Here is an 11,651-nt window from a genome sequence, read left to right as displayed (position 1 = left end):
AGTTGACATTAACTTTTTACTTATCTCGTAAAAATATCAGTTTAGATATTTTGAGGGTAAAACATCCCTGTTAGTTTATTTGAAATACCTTAACTTTATAAAACTTTTTAATAGGACGTGGAATGGACAGTAGAAACCTCAGGTCTTATATTTAATTTTAAATACTCTAATAGTCCCCTCAAACATTAATTTTCGAACTTATGATATACTTTTTGCAATAATGAATTTTATGCTCTATATGGGAATATTTAGTACGTGATAAACAGAACTTCTTTGCTTTGTACACTTTGCTTACCTATAGGCGGTTTTTTTGTCCTCGTTTTCTATAAATTTTTGCACAAAATTGGAGCTAAAAGACGCAAATAACACTAGAATTGTCTAAATAGTTTTTAGTTGTTACTTATTTATATTGACTATTTATTTAAATAAAAAAAATTTCAATGAGTTAGTATGTAACGCATTTTAATTACAAACTACGCTGACTCTAACCTTTTAACAAAACAAACGCATTTGCCCTCTTTTTAAGCAGGAAAGTTGTGTAATTTCAAACTAAAGTCCAATTTACTCTACATTTATAGAGACTATCTGAAACGAAATTCCAACTAACCTAAAAGTTTAATTAGTTCGTCTCTTTTCGGATGCCAGAAAGTTCTGAATTTATCGAAGTAAATCAATCTAAAAACCCGGAACTGAATTATTTAGTTCGATGTCGGAATAACACACCATGTAAATTTACTGCAGATTTTATTTAAGGAGAAGTTTCGATTGTTCCGTCAAAACAAGCATTTTCACTTCAATGAAATGGCTAATTGGATTTGAGAATAAGTATTCATTCTATTTTGCTGCAACCGTTGGATTTGAATATTTTCTGGTAGGAAATTCGTAAGATTTTGTCGGCAACATTATAAGAGAGTCTAGTTCAGCAAAAAATAGCAAGTTTTTTATTTATAGAAATGTGCTTTCAATAGCTCATTTCTCTTTATACATAAAACTACTTGAAGTAGTACGTTGTGCAATATATATTTCCGAATCCATTCAAAGCATCAAAAAGCACATATCAGGCTTCAGAAGTTTAGATACTTAGTCTCAACGGGCCATCCCGGTCTATAGAGAAACTCTTTAGTTTGATGCACATTTATTACACTCAGGAAAACTCGTCTAGAGAGTTGCGACGACTTTAATCCTAATTTTGGAATTGGCCTTAAAAACGGCATAACGAAAAAGCGCATAATTTTTTTTGGGAACGTACGTTTTCAGTATCTTTTCCAATGCGTGTATAAATCCTAAATACGTATTTCAAGCTTGTGAGGTGCATTAAATTAAACGAAGTACTCGCGAGAGTTCATTTTGTTATTTTTTATTAGCTGTTCTTGACTCCGCTTACACGATAGTATTTTCATATAAGTTTTTGTAATACGTTTCAAGTAGTAAAACAGCAAGTAAGAAGCTGGCGTGCAGTTGTAGACAATTTAAACGCCCCATTTAACAATTCGTAGTGAACTACAAGGGGAATTGCCATCGGATTGCAGCAAAACTTTCTCTTTATTACCTTGACAGGGCTGCAGTAAAGTTTGCGAATATATCAGAGTAAACATGTCCAGTGAATTTATTTACGAGTTGTCCGAGAAGGAAAGCGACGGCTGGCTTACCACTCTTACCAGTAGCGGTCCTTTAATGGATTCGAACTTTATTTAAATCTCTTTTTTTATCAGCACAACAAACTAAACTGGATGTTGTTTGTTATAAAATTATAATGTGATAAAGCCGATTATCCTAATAAACCTAGTACATTGAAGTGCACTCATGCTTGTTTCATACGTTTTTCAGACTATCGGAGATTTACCGGTTATATTTTAGTCAAATCATAGTAAATAGTTTTTTAAAAGCAGTGCAATATTTAGGAAAAGCCGATAAAAACAGTGGAACCAAGCAGACAAAGCTAGTGGCTGTAAAATGGAATTGAAAAATTAAAACTATAATCACACTTTACTTGTATTTGTAAACATCACATATTTATTACATCAATCTATGAAGTTTAAATACTAGGGTTGGAAAGCTCATATTTATTTTATTTATTTTAATGATTTAACATAATCTGAAAACGTTATTTAAAAAAATATTTATATTTAAACATGTAATTTAAGAGCTACAAAAGAAGATTACAAATATCCGAGTATGGGTGATGGTAAAAGCTAAAGAAGACTTAAAAATTATTAAAGAATACACAATAATTAATTTATCTGAAAAATACTTATAAAGCACAAGGTTTTGCTTTAGATCCAATCAATCTTAAGTTGAATTGAGCAAACTTTATTTCAGAGAAATAATAGTAAATATAATGAGTTTTGAATAAAAATAAAATCAGTGTTATTTTTTAAATTTTTTGACCATCGATGAACAAAATCTGCTCGCATGGAGACTAACTCATTCAGAAAAACACAGAAGAAACCATATTATTGATTTTATTTACTTTAGCGACTAGCGACACACTTGTACTGATGACTTGACTGCACAATTTTTTCAGATCAAAAGCGTGTTTTATTGATTTCAAAATGTGTTAAACAACGCTTTCAAATATTCGTAAACGAAAGTTTATCCACACGCAAAGTTCTCCCCAAAAAAAACTTTAATGTACATCAAACGACTGTTGCGTTGAGTATAGCAATAATTCAAAATTATATACAGCCATTAACTTTCAGCATCAGTGTCATTCTAGCCGCTAAAGATGCATTAAGAAATGGCACGCAAAGTTCTGGCAAATTTAGTTGTTAGTTGCGAGTTGCAAATTAGGTTTAGAAAACGTTTCCGGAGTTAATGTTTTTGTTAACTTTACACTAACAGTATTTAAACTTCATTTGCGTTCATTACATTTGGTGTGAGAAATGGGAAGTTTAGCGTTCTGTTTAAGTAAAGATAATCATTATGCAGTTAGTAAAAACTTGCAAAATTGTGCAATTTAATTTCAGTTGCTGGAGGAATACGAAGAAATAACAGAATTGAAGGTTTAGAGTGGACAATTAAATTGTTTCCAATAAATCCAGATGGAGTTGAGAAAAATATCAGCAAGTATCAGGAATTAATTTGGAAAACTTTATCGAAATTTTAAAATGGATTTAACCCTGCAGTACAATGTTGACATTAAAAAACAATTAATTCGTGTCCAGTATTATTTCAATAAAACAATAGGATAGTTTCCATTACTCTCTTATTGCGAAAATAGAGCATTGTATTATTTTAATTAATTTCCATAGAGCGTAACATGTGTGAAGCGTTTGGCCACGTTCCAAATTAAATTAGATATCAAACAGTTCTACCAGATTAATTTTCAACTAATTCATTGTCTCCAATGAATTATTATCGCTGAATTTAACGAGTTTGGAGATATGCCAGGCGAGCCGATTTGAAGAAAATGAGGCAAATAAGTCAACCACTGTAAATTGGAAGTTTAGTTATGATGTTATTTTTGCATGAATTTCCTTTTAAGCGAGTGGCAAAACTATGTATAACATTTATGAATGGCAATGAATAAAACGAAATTATGCGCTCGTTTAGATCACTTTCCCAATTGTATTTGGGAGAAAAATACTGTTGTTGTAGACGAAACCTGTTCGAAGAATGAGTTTGCAAATCCGTTGTAATATGGATATAAGCATATAAATTTTGTATTTCTAGTTGCATTTTCTTTCTGGTACAAGAGTAGATGTGCATGTAGTCTATTAGATTTTAGATCATAATAAGTTGGAAAAGATAATCCTTAATAGTTATTTGCACTAAAACAACATTTTTGCTTAGTCGAAACTAATCATTCTCTAGTTAGTTCTAGTATCTAGTCTAAGTATAAGAGCTACAAAGTTGAAACTCGACGGCAAATCTCCGCATCAGAAGAGCGCATTTTTGAAGAAATAAATTCAATTTATATTCGCTATTCAACTGTAAATCTTTTGAGTTTGGAGGCGTTACAAAGTCCTGTCTCCAGCAAGCAAATGGTTTTATCGAAAAATTTTTATCCTTCCTTTGTATTCTACAAACAATTTTTTTTCAATTTTTTTTCGCTGAATTAAACGCTGAGAACTCAATTATTGGGAATTAACTTACTTCAGCTTTTCTTATTGACTTTCAGCTGGTTGTGGTTTACACTTATTGTTCCGGCGTTGAAAATGTTCAACCAAATACGTTCAAAATTTTCGTTAGAAAGATTCAGCTTTATTTCGAAATTTATGTTAAACTAACGTTACAACTAAGTAATTTTAGCTATTTGTGGTCCGTTTTTCCATGAAACTGTGGATAATCGAAGTTTACTTTAATGATCGTATTAAATATAAAATATTTCCTAACATTAGTGGCACAAATTTAATTGGTAACACAATTTTAACTTTCTAGACCCGGGTAGAGGTTTATTCACTCAGGATAATAGTTTTTTGTTTTATTGCTTTATTATTTCATATTTAACAAAAGTTTAATTAAGCCTTATTAATTTATGTAAAGTAGTAAAATGTTAATAAGTTGCATTCTTGGCCAAATCGACCGTCTCACCAACCGGTTTCTGCCTTGGGCTTAAGACAATTTCCAAAAAAATGTAGATGTAATAAAATCACCGCACCCTCGAAAAAGAATATTGCATGAATTATGCGGAAGGATTTATTATCAAGATAAAATAATTTCGATTTCTCAGATATCTTCCTGAATCAAGGGAGATTTTGTGCTTTAAAGCAGAATAACAATTCCGAATATTAGGTCGTATATTTTTCGTTTTTGAGAAGCTTTTATTTGAAAATCTCGTTTCAGTCAATTTATTGCCATGCAGGTTGTGTTTGAAACGATTTACTGTGAATTCAGCTAAAAAAATTACTTAAATAAATGTTTTGTTTATAAAAAAATGCTTTTTCCTATTTTAAGAGGAGAAATAGTTTACAATTGACATATAGAATTTGCAACGGAAATATTCTCATATTTTTGGGTTTTCAAAGGTGAAAATCGTTTTCCTACAGATTTGCTTAAAAATTAAATTAATGTTTAAATTTAAATAAAGCTTAAAATTTTTTAAAAGGATGACCTTTATTCCGTGAATTGATTCATTTTTAAATTATACTTTTCCTTCATGAAATAATTATTCTTGTTTATGTTTTTTTGTCTAGTTAAAAAATTTTCTATTAATCTTCAGTCGGTTCCATTAAACGTCTAAGAAAGTACTTAGTACCTACTGAAACATTTTAAAATACGTTATTTGAAATATTTCGATGTGTCGTAAAAATATACCCAGAAAAGTTATTGAGGCAATAGATTTCAGGAAATGAGAAAAGAAAAAATATAAAATGTAGCAGGCATCCATCTCCGGCCGAATATTAACACTCTTTTCAGCACAAGATACTTGTTTTTTCGCTCTGAGAGCTCTTTAAAGCATTTCCGCACATTTTTACCAGACCAGTATCAATTTACTTTATTAAATATCATTACAGTATAACAATGGCGTAACTTCTAGGCATTTGTCATTCCCGATAAAAGAAATAAACCGCGGTTTAGATTAAGTGTTTTATTTTTCTATTTAGCAGGTGATATTTTGGAGTTATAATTTATCGGTAGCTTTAAATTTTGAATTACAATATTAAAATTAAGTTAATTTGCATAATAAAATTTGCAATTTTAAGGGGAGCTTTATACGCAGTGCAAGTAATTTAAAACGTTCATAAATATGCAGTGTAGAAGCACATTAGTCTTTTTAGCAGTGATTTAAATAGCAAATAATTAACTTAACGGTGATGTGTAATAAACTTTAAGATAAATATATTGGCTAGCAAATTTATTTAATTTGGAATAAGTTGATTATAAAATTGAATTGCTTTATGTCAAAAGTAGATATATAAAGAAAGAAAAGTTTGAGATGGTATTGTAAGAAGAAATAAGTTAAAAAGTTGTCCAAATAACTAGAAAAATCAATAGAACCCACGACTTGTACCGCAGTGCTTAATAAAAAATGTATTCCGCTGCGAAAAAGTGTAGGCACTCGCTTAGAAAATGAAATGCAAACTTTCTGATTTTAAATAATAAATTATACTAACATGGGTTGCTGCTTCGTTGCTGAAAGTACGAAGAAAGCCGCATTCTGTTCATATTTCCCTTTTTATTTGTGGATGTGTATTATTAAAAGTTCGGTATATAAATTTTCAGGGATATATGGGAAGTTTTATCAGCCAAAGGCAAATATGGAACGTTGCAAAATACCTTTATTTGATACAATATATTGTCTAACAGTTCATTTGGCTTTATTAAAATATGTTTGCTCCTGGTTTATTTTGTGCTGTTTCGTGCTCGCAAACAATGGAATACATGATTTATTTCTTATTAATGTTGGCTGTATTTTCTTGGCTGATTCAATAAAAGGGTTTCTCAGATGAACAATTGCCTGAAATAGTGAATAAATTCGAAGACAAAAATGTCTCAAATAATTTCATGCCAAAGCATTTAAAAGTCAGACTAAATTGTTATATCAAATCATTATTTCCGTGCTAACTGGGTATTCTGATAAAAACAACGGTAAATTTACACACACATACTTATGTAGATTTTAAAATAGACTAAAACTTAAACTTAAAATAAATGTAGTAGATGTTATTAATTTAGGTAAATTAACTAAACAAAGTAGAAAAAGTCGTCTGAAACTTCGTAAACTGAATATTGAAAGAGTGAAATTAAACCCCTATGGATATTCAATTTCAAATGGGCTAGACAAGGTGTAGCTTTCTTTGAAAACTTTGCGACGAAATTAAATGTAACAGCTTTCCTCAGAGTTTACTGAAATAGTTTTGCGAGAAATTTACGGAAATAAGTAGCTGCAACTTACAAAATCCAAAAACATACATTTCCCATTTCATCCGATTGGTTTTGTTCGACTGTACTTTTAATCGAATGTTTTATTCAAATTGGTATGCCTAACAACTACGTCCGACTATTTCATTTATATTCATTCGGAGCTATCACTCATAAATATTCCCTTTAACGGTAGGAAAAGTTTTTTCAAATAGCCTTTCCAATAAAATGGTTAAAAAAATGTCAATATATCACGGAAAACGAGAGAGACAAAGGGGAAATTCAATTCGTGGCAAAATTGGCATAAAGGGCAGAACACTTCCCCATTTGCATTGTCCGTTACGATCCAATGACCATTCCAGAGACGTGAACCTATCTGGATACGCGTTAGGTTGATATTACCAGGAATAATGTATTTTCTTAGTAAAACGACTGTAAGGGTTGATATCCTTCAGATTTACAATAAAATGAAATTTTCTTTTGCTTGTTTTTTTTCCTGTTTTCTCGATTGGGAATATTTCAGCATTTTAAAAGGTATGAAGTAAAATTCATAGGAAAATATTCCAAATATAATTGTAGATATGGGTGCCTGCATCCATTTTTATAAGCTTCAATAACGTTCTAAAAAATCGGCTTTCAGCCAAAAGTTAATTTTGGCAAAAGGGTCGAATTAATTTAATTTTTCCAGCAAAATAAATCACAGCGTAGAATTAAAGTAGTCTACAAATCGTATTCTACTTAAAATCCAAATAACTTATGTTATTAGGACAATGGAGGTAACATTGAAAAATAAGTCAAAATCTTCATAGTAAATATTTATAAATCAAACAAGCATGCTAAGAAAGAAAGTACATTGATAGACTAAAAACGTTATTTCTAAAAAATTTAAAGGGATTTTATTGCCACATTTTTTACCGAAAAAGTTTTTAAATTATTAGATGTCTGTCTTGATCTGAGGTCTTGTCTGATCCTACTTGATGAATTTTCTTTCACTTCCAGCACGACTCGTTTCTAACTTTCGTTAATGACGCCGATTGATATTCGGTCCCGATTGTAAAAATGATATCTGAAGGATGAAGCTCATCGATATTCTAACAACAAGTGTAAAACTGTGTCATTTATATTCCAGCTGAACGATCCATGAAGTACGAAAAACGAAAAATTGTCCCTCTGGTATTCCAATTATTGTAATTTTATTCGGAATGGTGGGAATTATTACCGGAAATGTTCATATTCCATATCGGCAGAGCTGAATAGGGCAAGGGGACTACTGCAATTTGTTCCCAAACTGGCATTAAAACCCAAAGTGCTCTCTGCTCAACGTCGATCATTATAAGACAATGGAATTTTCGGATCTGTATAAGAATCTTTATTATTTTCGACCAAAAATTGCCATTGTTATGGGGCTATCAATGGTTATTTATTGTACTAATATTTTGCACATATTTTTAAAAATATGCTTTGGGCTCTAGTAACAAATTATTGCGTAATTGTGAGTTTATTTTATCAATATGAGCTGATTTTTTTTGCTATCGTTTTGTTTCTTGTTAAAAAAATACTTAAAGTATAATGCTTATAGCAATGTTCTTAGTAACATAAAATGAACATAAACACAAACATTGAATAGATGAAAATGCTATTAATTCGAGTTTAATTTATGTGCATTAGATTGAAAATTGGCAATCTTCTTGTCCGTATTTTAATCCATATTTATAAACATTCTAGCATTTGGTAGTTACAAGACAAATATTGTTAACGTATATTTGTAAGAACAATCAAAACTTTAAATCAAACTTGGATTTGTTAATCAAAATATCGATGAACTAATTAAATAATGTATTGTGCAATTTACATACCTACAATATCTCGGTAATTCTGCGAATGAATTTAATGGACTTTAAAGCAAACAGAATTATTCAAATGTATTGCTGTCGCCAAAATCAGGACGCGGATGTGAATGGTCCAAAATTGTATCCAGTTATTTCCTCCTCTACTCCTTTTATTATGAATTTAATTGAAAATGGTTTTTGTATAAAAAAGAATAACAATTTTCTAAAACTGTTTAATTGTTAAAAAGTTAATTGAAAATAACTGAACCTTACAAAATATCTAAAGTAAAACTAATGTTTATACCACGTTTGGGACGGTAAATATTGTACTCGAAAAGTATTAAATAGCAAGGCAATCATCCAACTTAATGCACTTTTAAGATCGTCTACTATTTCTATTTTAATTAGGATTGTGCTGTAAAGAGAACAATATTTGACTGGTTTAGAAGAATGTTGTATTTAACCGAATGAGTTGAGTTTTCTAGGTTATTGCATAAGCTCAGTTTTCCTAAGTAAAAAAGTGCCATCCATTGGCTCATTTTCTGTAATTTTGTGCACTTTTTATATTTCAGCCATACTCAATTCTCTTTTATATTGATCAATGTACTTATTAACGAAAGTACTTTGAACTTACAGCGTATTTATCAATCAGCGTCCAGTTCAGCTTCGCCGTTCCTTCAGCTTAGATATTACCCTAGGAATAGTTTTCACTCCATTCCGCAAACTTTAGCATTTAGTACCATAAATAAGCCACAATAAGACAATGACACAGGTTCGAATTTAACCAGACAATAGGAATACAAAGCAGTAAATTAAGCGTTGAGATTATTTAGTACAAGTCATGCGGTCGAGACCTAAACCTCAACAACACATTATTGGAGGTATTCGGTGTGAGTTAAATGCAACAACGTATTTATTTGCCATAAAAGTTTTAACTTAATCACGCGTACAAATTCAAAAATTAAACATTCAATAAAAATCAGCCATATCAACACAATATGAAAGATATTAAAACATGACAACCAGAAGTAAATCGATTAAAATTGCAGAAAATATCATGCAAAACTCGAATTTTATGGTACCAATTTAAATAATGCAATTGCACAAAATATTTTTTTACGGTCATTACTTGTTGTTAGCCGGATTATCCAATTATATTCATGCAGAATTTTAACGATTTTATTGTACTCATGTAATTAAGTCGCGCTGTTTGATGAATTATATCGGTTTTAAACTGATTGTGTATGGAGGCGTGTGCAGTGACATTGTTCGATTAAAATAGTTCATCTAATTGAAACAAGATGCGAAGGCAAAATTAATGGAAATTTGTTAATTTGATTCATTATGTAAAGGTGGTTTTGCATCATAGAATAAAAACACTTGCCACTATTAGAAAATACATGATTATAAATTAGTGTATTATTTACAGCTTTTTTTCCTTACAAACTTATGATTTACCTAAAACTTTATACTCCAAAGAACTCTTGAAGTATCGGTTTTGAGAGTGAAGAAAATTGAATGGTAACCATTCTATTCGGATATCAATGTCCATTAGCAACCCAAAAACGTAAGATACGTTTGTTCATTTGTAGTTCTCTACCCTACAATATGTATTAATGTGCTGGAATGATCTATTGCGATCTACAGTAGCCTTTTCCGGAAAAAAAAAATAATTTAAATTAAAAACGCGACAAATTCTCAACTTCGTGAATGCATGTTACTCATTCAGCTTTTTAAGCCATTTTTCGTCGTAATATTTCCCACAAGGCATATGCGCCGCTAATTAGATGTAATTTTAACCCTTTCATGGAATGTCCCGAGCTGGCAGGGGACGTCCTTTTTATCCACAAAATACAGGCTAGTCCTGTCAACATCTTTATAGACAAGATAAATTTGCATTCCAAACTGCCCAAACCACGCATACTGAATAACTGAAGAGATTTGCGTCAGGGATGGATAACTGGGTTTTATTTATTTCGGCTTGTGTATTATGTCAGCGGTTAATTCAGCTCAAATAGATTTCTTAATTATTTAATAGCTAAGTAAGATTCGAATACATTTGGAGCAAATCTGAAGCAATCATTGAAGTGATGATGGGTTATAATTTTTTTGTCATGAGAAGGTTTAGTTATAAAGTTGCGAATGCTACTATTTTATTATTCAACCGCTCATCTTTGGATTTAAAATAATTGCAAAATAGTTGCAATTAAACAGCGCTTGCGGAAAAGAAGGAATTTTTCATTTCACATGAAGTCAACTTGAAAACATTTAGGATAAAAACATATAAATAATGTTAAAATAATTCCAAGCTCTATCATATTACAAGAAGAATACTTATATGAAAATCGAAGCATGCATGTAGGACGATATTCTGATCTAAAAGTAATTAGTTGCATAATCTCAGTCTGAATTTATTAATACATTTTATCCCCGTTCGTTTACATGGCTGTTTAAAAAATGAATTATTTTCAGCATCTAAATTCCAGAACGCTCTTAAACTCACAGAGAAATGGTTAAACTCTTTGATATGCGTTCATCTAATTTCCTTCAATCCAGCATCCCTTTCTAGCTAGTTTTTTTTTGCAAATATCGCTCTTTGGTACCATAGCAAAACCAACACACAGAATATTGTCGTGATTGTTGTCAGAAAATTTACTTTCGAATATTTTGCTTGTTCAATCTATCAGATGAAATGAAAGGATGGATGCGACACTGCGACATGGTTTCGTGCTCATTCAATCAACTTTTTCGGTACAAAAATAATGAAACGTGCATCACACAGATTATTAGGGTACTAAGGAAATTACTTTTGAAAACGTAAACATTTCCATTTTCTTACATGTAATCTAACAAAAACTAAGCTTATAAATTTTGCTATCAATAAGGTTTTAAACATAAATATAAGTGGCACTGATATACAATACCTAAGATTGAGAATAGACAATCACTTAATAAGAAAAGCGCTTATTAAACTCAGAAATGTGTAAATTAAACTTTATTTCAAACGATTACAATATA

The sequence above is a fragment of the Dendroctonus ponderosae genome, unplaced genomic scaffold (genome assembly GCF_020466585.1).
Source record: "Dendroctonus ponderosae isolate FM_Combo_2020 unplaced genomic scaffold, Dpon_F_20191213v2 Dpon_F_20191213_4, whole genome shotgun sequence".
Taxonomy (NCBI): Eukaryota; Metazoa; Arthropoda; class Insecta; order Coleoptera; family Curculionidae; genus Dendroctonus; species Dendroctonus ponderosae.
This window is presented reverse-complemented; position numbering follows the sequence as displayed.